This window comes from Mytilus galloprovincialis, chromosome 8 (assembly GCF_965363235.1).
Source record: "Mytilus galloprovincialis chromosome 8, xbMytGall1.hap1.1, whole genome shotgun sequence".
Taxonomy (NCBI): domain Eukaryota; kingdom Metazoa; phylum Mollusca; class Bivalvia; order Mytilida; family Mytilidae; genus Mytilus; species Mytilus galloprovincialis.
The window spans coordinates 47,455,448-47,468,712 of record NC_134845.1 but is presented as its reverse complement, the minus strand read 5'-3'; the positions used below and the strand labels follow the sequence as shown (position 1 = coordinate 47,468,712).

Below are 13,265 nucleotides of genomic sequence, written 5' to 3'. Positions count from 1 at the left end.
CATATGTGGTTAAATTTTCGGGGTACGAAGTGTGATTCATTTTTCCGTAAATTAGCAAACCCCGAGTATCGTTTTGCGATGTGGCTCCTCATGGTAAAACATCCCATTTTTGACACAATAAGTTCTTTAAAAATTTAATACTTTGAACAGATTTAATGGCTCCATAGTTTTAACACAATTATTCTGTGATCCCTTACTTTCTAAATTAACACAAATGGTTCAGCTTAGTCATTTGTTTATCATAAAAATGTGTCAAATATCACTACACAGAGAATTTTTGTTTACACGTGACTTTTGAGTTCCTCATTTCAAGGCGCATTAGGGATATTGTCCCATATTGAAATCCATAGTTCCGATTTTTCCAAATATGTTTAGATGATCTTCATCGGTATGACATTCTGAATAAATCTGTGTATTTTTGTCCATTTCTGAAAAAAAATAAAGTCGTTACAGCACTATATGGCAATGACACTTTTTTCCCTATATTCATTTATTTTTAATACATATATATATTTTTTTTCTTCCAGTATACCTTCACTATTCAAAACAAGGACAAAACTTCTGATGATAACCTTTAATTACAATACACAGACCCTGTTAAAGCATTCCATAACATTTTCTTGTGTCTAAAAGTGCATTTTGACAGAGAAATTATGCAAAAATGTAGATTTTATAAAAATAAAACCACCAAAATAATTATTTTTACTAGTGGACATCTGGTATCTAATACTGTGGAAACCACTCGAAACTACTGAGAAATTCATTCTTATCATGTAATTAGAGTGCAATGAAGTGCAAATTTTCAAAACTTGTCCTTTCACATAATTCTATTTGAGAAAAAAAGGTTTTTTACATGTATTTCAGTAAAAACTTTTATCAGTTATAAATCCACATGAGGTATTAAAGGAAACATTGTGACATCACATGTATTATGGCGTCATTAAATAACGACAGATCAAAATAGTGCTAAATATAGTTTGCAGTGTTACATGGGAAACAGTTGCCGCAAGATTTAACTCGAAATATCGAGTCGAAAAGTTCAGTAACCAAGCCTTTTCATTTAATATCAAGACCATAGCAACAGTTTTCATATCAGCATATTTCTAACATACCGACTGTAATTTCAATTGCACAAATACCTTAAATAAATAATTTAGAGCTTGCCTAATAAAACAAAATGCTTACCAGTTATTCAGGACTTTTTAAAACCTTTAGTTTGCCATCTCATGTAAAAAAAGTAATGATATGTCTGGAACTGAAATAAGACAAAAAAATTACTCAAGCTGTGTTATCATTTAATTTAAATACATAAGTATTATTGAGAGAGAAAAATCTAACTTTTGAAAGTTTTATCGCAAAGAAAGAAAAAAGCTTCTCCCTTGTTGCTTAGCCACCTTCATTTAAACCGTTTATATTAGAAGCAATGAGTTGTAGCTAACTAGCTTCATAGTTGAAAAGCAATATTGTTTTCAAAAAGGTTTGACCCTCCCATTTTTCACTGAGAAATGTCAATCTCTAGTGTTTTGCTCGTGTGTATTAAAAATAGTAATTCATGATTTTCTAAAATAAATGTACATGTTTGTTTTCTGTTTATTTGCATATGATTTCTACTGACCAGGGTCAAATCATTGGATATAAGCACATGTGATGATGTATCTCACTTTACTCGTGTGAAGTGTGTTATCTCCCTTGATTGTCAGTTATTCCTGTAGACCAGAGTGATAATTACATAACCAAGACTATATTGTGTCATGTTTACTTACAATTTAATAATTTTACATGTAAGTTATTTCTTGCCTTTTTCAATAAAGAAACAATTCCTTTCGGATCTCTCGGGGGTAAACAAAGTTATGATTGTGCCTAAAAAAAGTGTTCAGCCCCGTGCCAGTAATGCATTTTAAAAGCGAAAATTTCATTGCCTTTTGGCTGATCTTTATCAATAATATTTATCTTAAACTGTTTATGATAACTAGGTATAAATAAAAAAATACTAACCATCATTTTCACAATTTTCTGTGGTGTACAAGGTGAAATCATCTTAAGATATCTCTGGACTTTTTGTTAGAAGATGGGGCAATATGCGCAATTGTTTCTACATAGGCGGTAATGTTAACGTTTTCTTCTGTTGCTCAGCCCATATCATAAACTTGTATATGTATGATGGCTTGTTTCGAAGCTGAGACATTTTTACATATGTGGTTAAATTTTCGGGGTACGAAGTGTGATTAATTTTTCCGTAAATTAGCAAACCCCGAGTATCCTTTTGCGATGTGGCTCCTCATGGTAAAAAATCCCATTTTTGACACAATAAGTTATTTCAAAATTTAATACTTTGAACACATTTAATGGCTCCATAGTTTTAACACAATTATTCTGTGTTCCCTTACTTTCTAAATTAACACAAATGGTTCAGCTTAGTCATTTGTTTATCATAGAAATGTGTCAAATATCACTACACAGAGATTTTTTGTTTACACGTGACTTTTGAGTTCCTCATTTCAAGGCGCATTAGGGATAATGTCCCAAATATCAAATTAATATAGATCTTCCCACGGCTTGTCTTGCAAAACAGGCGTTGGACTTCAGAGTAATCCTGACAAGATATATTGCAACAATCATTCGTTTTTTTTTTTAACACTCGCTGAAATGCAGTTGTGAGGGGAAAAGAGGGGGGGTATTATTTTTTTAAATGGTTTAAAAATAACAAAACAGTGTCCGATAATTGATTTCTTCCTATTGAAATCAGAGTGATTTTAATACCCCCCACCCAGGGTTTAAAATTAGCAGGAGCCCATACGCCAATGGCCCCTAAAATTTGATGTGGGCTATTTAAATTTCAGCTTTTCTTGGGTATTGGGTCCGTTCGTCCTAATATCATGTCCCCCCTGGGATTGTTCTCCCATAGCGTCCATTCGCTCTGTGAAAACAATTTCAATATTCAGGGCATTGAAGTTTAATAAACTTATTCAGATAGATTCAGTTTATTGCTTGTTTAGGATCAATAATTGCTCAATAATTCGGACCACTGATTATTGTGATCCTTGTCTTTTCAGTTGATGGATTAATAATAAAAACAAACGTTTCGTTTTGTTTTGATAAAATATTCAGCTTGAAATTAATGAAAACAATGATGTACGAAGTGTTAATCACGAAACGGATTTACAAGTTCATTTATCATTATACTATGAGATTAGTCTCAGTTATACCGCATGCATTTGTGATTTAATACAGTTATTTTGTTAACAAAAAGCAATATGAAGACAAATACAGTATTCTATTCTGCGTCAATCAAAGGAAAAATGATCAATTGATTATGGCATGTAAATATTCTGTCAATTTTTCAACAAACTTTAACATAGTTTGTTCAAATACTTAAAATCATGAGACTAGACTGAGACTACTGAGACTACTGTAGAACTAGACAACAATTAGAAAAAAATAAAAATCAGGGCGAATGTACCCTGAGCAAACAGGTATCAGGGCAAACAGGTACTAGGACGAACGTAAATCTGTGAGAATGGACCCAGATTCCTTTTCTTATATAGGAATATATATTTGGCATACACAATTTAAGTTGAATTTAAGTTGTGGGCTACAGCTGCCAGTCTTCAGTTCAATCCCTGCCCACCCCACCCATAGATTACATAGTTGTTCCCTTTCATTTCCTTTTTTTTTTATAATACATGTTTTTAAATGTATGTACAAAAAACATTGTAATTACCTAGTGCTAATTTTGAATTGATGTCAAATGTTCCGTTGTTTCTCTTTCCTGTTTTCACGTCGTTTAATGAACTACACCCACTGTTCTGACACCGTATAAAAAGTATGCTGCCTAAACCATATCGTCTCTCACGCTCAATGTTGGCCAGGTGTAGTCGAGCATCGCACGAGGTGCAAAACATCTGTTGGGCTAAGGCTTGAAGCTCGACTACCCGTCTACCTGTCTTCCAGTCATCATTTACAGATGGGTCAATGGTACAGCTTGCACCAAGTTCATGATCTGAGTCTGAGAAAACTGGATAGGTGTTGGCATGCACGTAGTTGTGATCTTCTGTAATAGGTTCATCAACAGGATGACTTACTGATATATTTCTTTTGGACTCTTGTGCTTTGAATTGCTTAACAAATGACTTTTCGATTGAAATTTTCCTGTTTTACTTCTCAACATTTTGCAGATGATTAGTAGAATGTTTGCAAATTAAGTTTGCAATAACAAGGTAAATTTTGCTGATTTAAAACGCTCGAGTGAATCAGCGTTATTCCACGATTTGAATACGAATTGTCACCCTGTGAACGCAAACCTTACCTTAAGTTCTAATCATCACCCATTTGTTGATCATTAAACTTTTTCTTAACTGTTACCATATACTGTGGTTTGAGAAATATTTTTTCTATAGATATTAATTAATTACTTGATTGTTACCAGTTTTCATCATTAGTACATGTAGTAAATGGGCTATCAATTATATTATAAAATTCATTGGATTATTATCTAGTCTTTGGTAATAATGCTTAGGTTTTACGTCCATAATATAACAACCCACAATACATAAAATATGTACTGTTTTTGTTTCCATTTTGCAAATTAATCACCTACCGTGCAAGTACTTGAATATCGCTTGGTAAATCCAACGAGTAATCGATTAATAAATCTTCACCGAGTTAACATCCCTACTAAAATTTTTGCAGACACGTTAAGGTACGAATAAAAATAAGAAGATAGGAACAAAGAGTGAAACAAATCTTGAAATGAGCTAACGTTATGAGCTTACTTCAGGTCAACTAGAATTTCAAAAGAGAGTTTTATTCAACGTTCAGAGAGAGTTGCATTTGCCCTACACGAGGCTACAAATGTAACGTCCTGATTCTGACCGGATTAGGTTGTTGATTCAATACATACAACCAGAAACCTAACATTTACAAGTTTTAATACCAGAAAGGAGTTTTTAAGGGATTTTCATGTTTGTATGTCATCGTCACGCCTTGTTTTATGAAATCTGGTGAAAATATCGCAAAAGGTTATAGTACATTTCACCTTTATACCGAAACTATCAATTTTAAAACTTTCTAAAATCTTAGATGAACTTTTGTTTGTAGGCATAATTATTTTTAACAACCGCTATAATGTGATTTCAACCTTTTGAAGGGACTGAATTATATTTAAATTAATTTGTCTGCCCATAGACCGTTATTTGTATTGCCGCGCTTTATGGTATATGTCCATTCAGCACGACAGGGCCGACTCGAAGGTCGTGTTTCTCAGTTAAAATTTTTATCTTGCTGATGTGAACTTACTTGATGTTATATTAAATGCTTTGAATATCAGTAGTAATTATAAATTACTTGACTTTATTTTGTCGACATGAATCCTAATGTGCAATTGAAATCAGCACATGGCACTGTCGTGTGGGTATTCAATTTGAACTTAAGTTTTATTAGTCTTATGTGTATGGAGTTGGGTAATTAGTCGAATGCATTATTTGCTACCTAAGTAATCTATAATATACACAAAAATATACCATACAGTATAACATGTACTGACACTGTATGTTTGAGTGATAAACACGGATACATACATTTATATAATTATACCAGTAAGTATTTTAAGAAAAATAATAATGAATGATAGTGTACAACTGTAATTATAACGAAATAACATTGAGAATGGAACTTCGGTATAAGCCAAAGAGACAACATTCTGACCAAAGAGCAAATAAAAGTCGAAGGCCACCAATGGGTCTTCAACGCAGCGTGAGAATCGCGGACCCAGAGTTGGGCATCAGCTGCAACCTAAATAAACATATGTACTAATTCATCTTTTTTTCAGTCGATTTATACCATGCTATATATAGTAGCTATATTGTAAGTGACCTTCAGGTGTCTAGCATTGATGGACGTAACTATTAATCTGCATATGTCTTTGATGTTGTATGCCATACATTATTTATATGTTATTAAAACTCTGGAGAAAGAATGCTTTATGAGGCGCTAGCAAATGAGATTGGATTGTTAGAAACCACAAAGAAAGAGTTGATTTTCAATAACTTCTCTTAAATCTATTCTGGAACTAGGTTCAATATAACATAATAATATACGTATTAACCAGTCTAAGTCATCACCTTTTATTGAATATCTATTTCAAGTCGGTATCACTTAAGTCCGAGAGCAAGTTTTTCATTTTAAAAAATAAATACTATAACATGTATAATGGAACTAAAATCGGAAGTGTCATATGATGCTAAAACCACAGTTCCGTATGTATCATTAGTTTTTTTCGACGAAATAAACAAAGTCCTTTTGGTTCAAGTTATTGACATTTTATTGTGTACCAAATGTAATTTAACTATGACAATGCTTGAATAAATTTCAATTCATTTACTCTCATTTTCATTTTAGGCATTAGCATTAATGCCTGAACATAATGTTCAGGATTTAGGTATAAATCGTAGGTTTAAGGGGGCTCGCGGGAAAAATAGAGGTAATATCGAAATAAAAAAGAACCAAATTATAGAAATCGCTTAAATCTTACAATTATTTAGTTTATGTACAGCTTATTTGAAAGCATTAATAAAAAATATAGGTCACCGATTAGAAAAAAAGATATTTCAGTTTTAATGCCAAAAATGGCATTTTTGCACCAAAGGGAGATACTTTGAGCTTTTTCAATATAACAAACATTTGTAATGAAAACTAAATGTTTAATTTTTGCTTAAATTTTGTACCCGCGAGCCTCTTAGGATTTGAGAATTATGCCTAGCATCATTTAGACAATAGACCTACTGCCTAGGCGTCAGATTAACAAACATTTGGGTAAACTTTCCACAAATACAAAGATACCCATCACCAACATACATTCTTAAACCTCAAGACTTGACACCGTTTTTATAGAGTCGTAATGACTAATTGCCTTTTTTTACTAGAAATATATATATAATTAATTTACGGTGTTTCGGGATTTTTTAGCTAAGTTTTATTTTAGCAAGGGTCCCTTCTCAAAAGTCTCCCTATTTAAAAGTCTTTGTTTTTGCTAGGTGCTCTTTTAAATTTTTTATGCGTTTATACGCAATGATAGGCATCTGTTTAAATATTGTTTTACAATATTCATCTCTTTGCAAAATTTGCCAATGTTTCTTAATAGCTCTATTAAGATTTATAACTGTAGGGTTATATTTAGTTACTAGTGTAAGTGGAATTTATCTTTGTCTAAAATTATCTGACAGAGTACTGCATCGTTTAATATTGTATTTCACATCTTTTATGTTTTTTGCAGTTTCCAACTTATCATAGCCTCTATCTATAAGTGTATTCTCCAAAGTCAGAAGATGTTTGTTAAGATCAGTTTCGTTGCTATTGTTTCTTATGTGACGAATTGTTTCACCTGTTATAATACTTCTCAAAGTATGTTTAGGATGTGCACTTGTAATTGGGAGGTACTGGTACGTTTCAGTTGGTTTGACATGTAACCTGATGTCAAGGACACCACTCGATTTAAAACGCTCCCCTTTGTACACCTCAGTATCTAAGTACGTCACTTCTGTATTGGAGAAATTATATGTAAACTTAAGTCTTACTCTACGAACACAATTAAAGAAATCCATCCTTTATACTTACAAACAGGGCATATTTCTCCTAACGGAAACAATGCCCTTGAATGTTACATAACTGATACAAAACTTGAAATTTCTAGATTAAAGGTTAAACAGTTCAAACACAACCTAACACTAGCAGAGCGTACAGCTTTCAATTATCTTATAAAAGATGACAGCATCTATATATCTAAGGCAGATAAAAACAACACAACTGTGGTAGTAAACACACTAGATTATATTAAGGCAGGAACTAATCACTTATTAAACAGTGATCATTACAAGACAATAAATCATACAAACACAGAGGTTATCACTAGATCTATTTCAAAGATTGTAAATAAACTATTTACAAACAAAGAAATTTATGAGCACACTTATAACTTCTTAAGTGACTGCAAAAATCCTAAACATGGATACATGTACCTTCTTCCTAAGATAGATAAAATTCGGCAAGACTCATTAGAAGCTATCAAAATATATATAAAACAGGAGAATTAGCTGTGCCTTTCAGGCCTATAATCAATAAATGCAATTCTGCAACCAAAAGAATTGAAAAGGTTTTAGATTTAATATTAAAACCTTTATTGAGGAAACTAGAGTTTTACATTCAAGACACAAAAGATTTTATCAATAGGATAGAGTTTAAGACCTGTGTACGTAGCTGTACACTAATTGCCTACGATGTAACTTCAATGTATACAAACATGAAGATTGACAATTTACTAAATACAACCAAGAATTTCTTAGATCAAATTGATCGAACAAAGTATAAGTTTAAAGTACCAAACAAATCAGATCTAATATCTTTTGCAAAAATTATATTGGATAAGAATGAGTTCCAATTTAATGGGACTTTATATAAACAAGTTATAGGGGCGCTACAAGGTGGAATTTTATCACCCACCGCCACCGATCTGCATCTGTCAACAATACTTACAAAAATCTTAGACAGATTTCAATTTAAAAATAGCATTAGTATGATTTGTCAATATCGTGACGATGGTTTCATGATTACAGAGTGCAACAAATCACAAATTGATGAGTTCGTTGCAATTGCAAACAACATTGACCCTCTACTTAAGTTTACACATAATTTCTCCAATACAGAAGTGACGTACTTAGATACTGAGGTGTACAAAGGGGAGCGTTTTAAATCGAGTGGTGTCCTTGACATCAGGTTACATGTCAAACCAACTGAAACGTACCAGTTCCTCCCAATTACAAGTGCACATCCTAAACATACTTATAGAAGTATTATAACAGGTGAAACAATTCGTCACATAAGAAACAATAGCAGCGAAACTGATCTTAACAAACATCTTCTGACTTTGGAGAATAAACTTATAGATAGAGGCTATGATAAGTTGGAAACTGCAAAAAACATAAAAGATGTGAAATAAAAGATTAAACGATGCAGTACTCTGTCAGATAATTTTAGACAAAGGGAAATTCCACTTACACTAGTAACTAAATATAACCCTACAGTTATAAATCTTAATAGAGCTATTAAGAAACATTGGCAAATTTTGCAAAGAGATGAATATTGTAAAACAATATTTAAACAGATGCCTATCATTGCGTATAAACGCATAAAAAATTTAAAAGAGCACCTAGCAAAAACAAGACTTTTAAATAGGGAGACTTTTGAGAAGGGACCCTTGCTAAAATAAAACTTAGCTAAAAAATCCCGAAACACCGTTAATTAATTATATATATATTTCTAGTAAAAAAAGGCAATTAGTCATTACGACTCTATAAAAACGGTGTCAAGTCTTGAGGTTTAAGAATGTATGTTGGTGATGGGAATCTTTGCATTTGTGGAAAGTTTACCCAAATTTTTGTTAATGAAATATAGGTCACCGATTAGTAAAAAAAGATATTTCAGTTTTAATGCTAAAAATGGCATTTTTGCACCAAAGGGAGATACTTTGAGCTTTTTCAATATCATAAACATTTTAAAAGTCATCTGGGGCCAAACCGAATAGATTTTTGTATTGATTTTTGTACCATATCATAAGGTAATAACTAAAAGAGTAATACATAAAATTTGTGATGATAACTAAATGTTTAATTTTTGCTTAAATTTTGTACCCGCAAGCCTCCTATATATAGCTAGGATTTGAGAATTATGCCTAGCATCATTTAGACAATAGACATACTGCCTAGGCGTCAGCATTTTGCATGGGATTTAAGACTAATGCCTAATTTCACTTATTGTCGTAGCAAATATTTTGCGATATTCACCAAGGTCCATTATTCTTGAATTATTTACAACTGTGTCATCAATTCTAAATTTACAGCGTGTCTTTACAGCAATAGCATCTTAATTACTATTAAATTCTTCAGAAAATGTTAGTCGTCAAAGTCATGTTATGGTATATAAAGAATAAAAGTGCAAAAATTTAAATCAATTAAAACATGTATAATCCCATTTAAATTTTAAACTTGCAAGTCCTTAGAGTATTAGTTTTACGAAAGACATGTCATCCAACCTGTCCACAATGTTCTGATCGGTTCGTGATCTTACTTCCTCCCCGGGACTTCCTCCATCATGCTGCATGTTTGTCTGAGAAGAAGTAAATAATTTTTTCAAAGTCATTAGCTTGCAGAACAAAATTAACTAACAAAAAGAAATAAAACAGATTATCTCAAACAGAATACTCACGGTTACTGAATCCTAGTTCACAGCGAACTACAGTACAACTTAGATACATATGTAGATATATATAGATAAATACAGTTTTCCCGGACTAAGTCAGCATTCAGTACATATCAAAAAGAAAGGATTCAGTGTAATAGTTACCTTGACAAATGCCTTAAAACATGCATTAGTTTACTATGACGTCCATTATCACTGAACTAGTATACATATTTGGTAAGGGGCTAGCTGAAGGACGCCTCCGGGTGCGGGAGTTTCTCGCTAGATTGAAGACTAATTGGAGGCTTTCGGCTGTTGTCTAGTCTATGGTCGGGTTGTTGTCGCTTTGACACATTCCCCATTTCCATTCTCAATTTAATTGAAATAATGTAGGACCATAAGTGTGCATAATTGTACGGCAATACACCATTGCTTATGCTTTATTATACTGAATGGATTTACATAGATGAAACTCGCATCTGACGTATAAAAGTATAATGCAGTTATCAATTTTTTTAATTAATTTTTGTAGATCCATATCTTACGTTATATGAACTTTAAAGGTTATCTTATTAACCTATTTAAATAATTTTATATATAAAATTTGTTTGTTTTTCTAAGAGGTTAACTTAGGAGTGTGTCATTTCCGCTAAAATGAATATTGACGGCAATATATGACATTGTCAGGTCGTATAGAAGTAGTACTATCGCGTATTTTAATGTTATTCAGTTAGGATATATTTTTGAAATGTAAAATGAACATGTATGCATAAGTCGAACTATACAATTTTTCTTTTTGTCTTTCAAATTGTTCAATTATGAGAATTGAAAATTTATTAAAAGTTTAGCTGTGTAAGATTTAACCTTAGTTTGCAATAGATCAAAATGTTTAAATATATTTTTAATGTGATGATTCACACGGTAACAGTCCACTTGAATACATGTCATCCTGCTCGGATACAGCTGAATGGAGAAACAGCAAATACAAACGATTGACCCAAGTTCAAAACAGCAACTTCCTGCACTCCTCATCCAGGTTCAAAACGACGACTTTCTGCACTTGAGGCAAATGACCAACCGCAGAATAACCTACGCGGCAATTTACAGATGAATAAATAATCATTATAATTTGAAAGACCATACACAAAACATAAACCCACCTTACTCGTATACTGTATCTGCTTTTCTGTGCGTAGGAAAATTATGATATCACATGAATGTCATTTTCCCGACTGTGTCCTTTCAGAAGGTAAATTATATTTTGTTAATTGTCATCAAATTTGATCTCTGAATGTCCATCGTATTTGTTATAAATGAACTTGCATTAGTTCACTTAATTTTTTTTCTCTCCTAAAATAGCATTCCGTACACTTTGAAACACAATAATACTGAATCAATAGATTAAGTAAAAAAAAATTATCAGGTCTCGTATTTCTAGCGATTCCTTTCAATTGTTTACCTGTAAGATCATATAGATATGAGAAAATAAATCTTCATATTTGCCATTCGATCTCACGTCATTTTCATATGATGCAAACCTTGCTTGGAGGTTGTTTTATTGAAACCTTTTCCGTTCCTATAAAACTTTGCATGTTAATATCAAAATATCTGCTATGACAGAAATTTTCATTGACATTGGCATTATTTTGTATTAAACGTTAACAAAACTTTGAATGTTCCGCAACGCTTATGATTTTCTACCTCAGGCATTGATGAAATTGGTTCTTTTTTGGCAAACCTTTCGGAATTTCGGTTTGTAAATGCTCTTCAATTTCGTATACAGTTTTTGTTATTTGATCGTTATTATGATGAGTCTTTTTAAGGCAAAACGCACGTATTGCGTTATACAATTGTATCTGGTGTGTTTGTGACTAGATGCACATTTTACACTCAGAATTGGTGTAATCTAGTTAAACAGAATTATGATTTTTTGATAAAATTGTGAATGGAAATGGGAAATGTTTCAAAGAGACGATAACCCGACCAATGAAATCAGCCAAAGGCCATCAATAGATCTACAGCACATCTAGATAATCCCACACCCAGAGAAGGACTTCATCTGGCTCCTAAACAGAAATGTGTGTTAGTTTAATAAAATTGACCCCACACTAAACTCCGAAACATATAAATGAACTAAGATTTAAAATATATATTTGTTTAACATGGAGACTCCTTATTCGGGACAGGCGCAACAATGCAGCGATGTTAAACTTATTTTGTGAGATCTCAACCCCCTAATACATTTAGCCAATGAAGAATAAATAAACACTCAATATATATATGCACAGTAAAACTCAGTTAAAAAAAAGTTCGAGTACAATGTTAGAAAAGGAACAAAAGAAACTAAACAAAATGACAATGATACATTAATTAACAAAGAACTTCTAGCAGTTAATGACATGGCTGCTCCAGACGTCAATTTGACGGATTAAAAGATTATTTCTTCATCTCGTTAGTAGATTAAGAAAGTATCATACCATCATAAGAAATACATATGAGAAGTACATTACCCGTATCATGCAAACTCTTTGTCTAAAACAAATGTGTTTACAATTGACGGAAAGACCTTACGAGTGAACCTATATACAAGCCAAACTATGTCATCTTCAATACCTGAAAACAGTATCGTTACTAGTATATCCCTTATCATACAGTCTGTTTCAATGTTTGGTTAGATTTTGATTGACAAAATTTTGTGCATTTAATATTCAAAACTATTAAGGTTTGAGTTAACCCAGTTCTAGTGTTCCTCCGAAATCTCATAGTCTGCTATAAAATATAAACCATCAAAATAGTGATTAAAAACTATTTGGGATACACAAAAATACAGACTAAGGTTAACAATTGGAATAATATGCAAATGAGAATTTACTTTTGTCCTCGAATTTTGACTTCCAAATAATCCATTCGACTGGTAAGATACCGCCAAAAATATTCAGTTCACCAACAACTGTCTCAAATTTGCAATAAGTGTATATGTTTGATGAGTTTGGAAATAAATTCACATTTGTCTTTGCATTTTTATATTTTCTTGACAA

At 32.2% G+C, this 13,265-nt stretch overlaps 1 long non-coding RNA gene across 1 annotated transcript in view; it reads right to left on the bottom strand.

The window, feature by feature from the left end:
* The window catches only part of LOC143042077 (uncharacterized), a 258,600-nt gene extending 247,011 nt beyond the window's left edge, over positions 1–11,589 (bottom strand). The window contains exon 1 of the long non-coding RNA XR_012967875.1: positions 11,388–11,589. This is a non-coding gene — a long non-coding RNA (uncharacterized LOC143042077). The remainder of the gene's footprint in view (positions 1–11,387) is intronic.
* Positions 11,590–13,265: the final 1,676 nt, after the last annotated feature.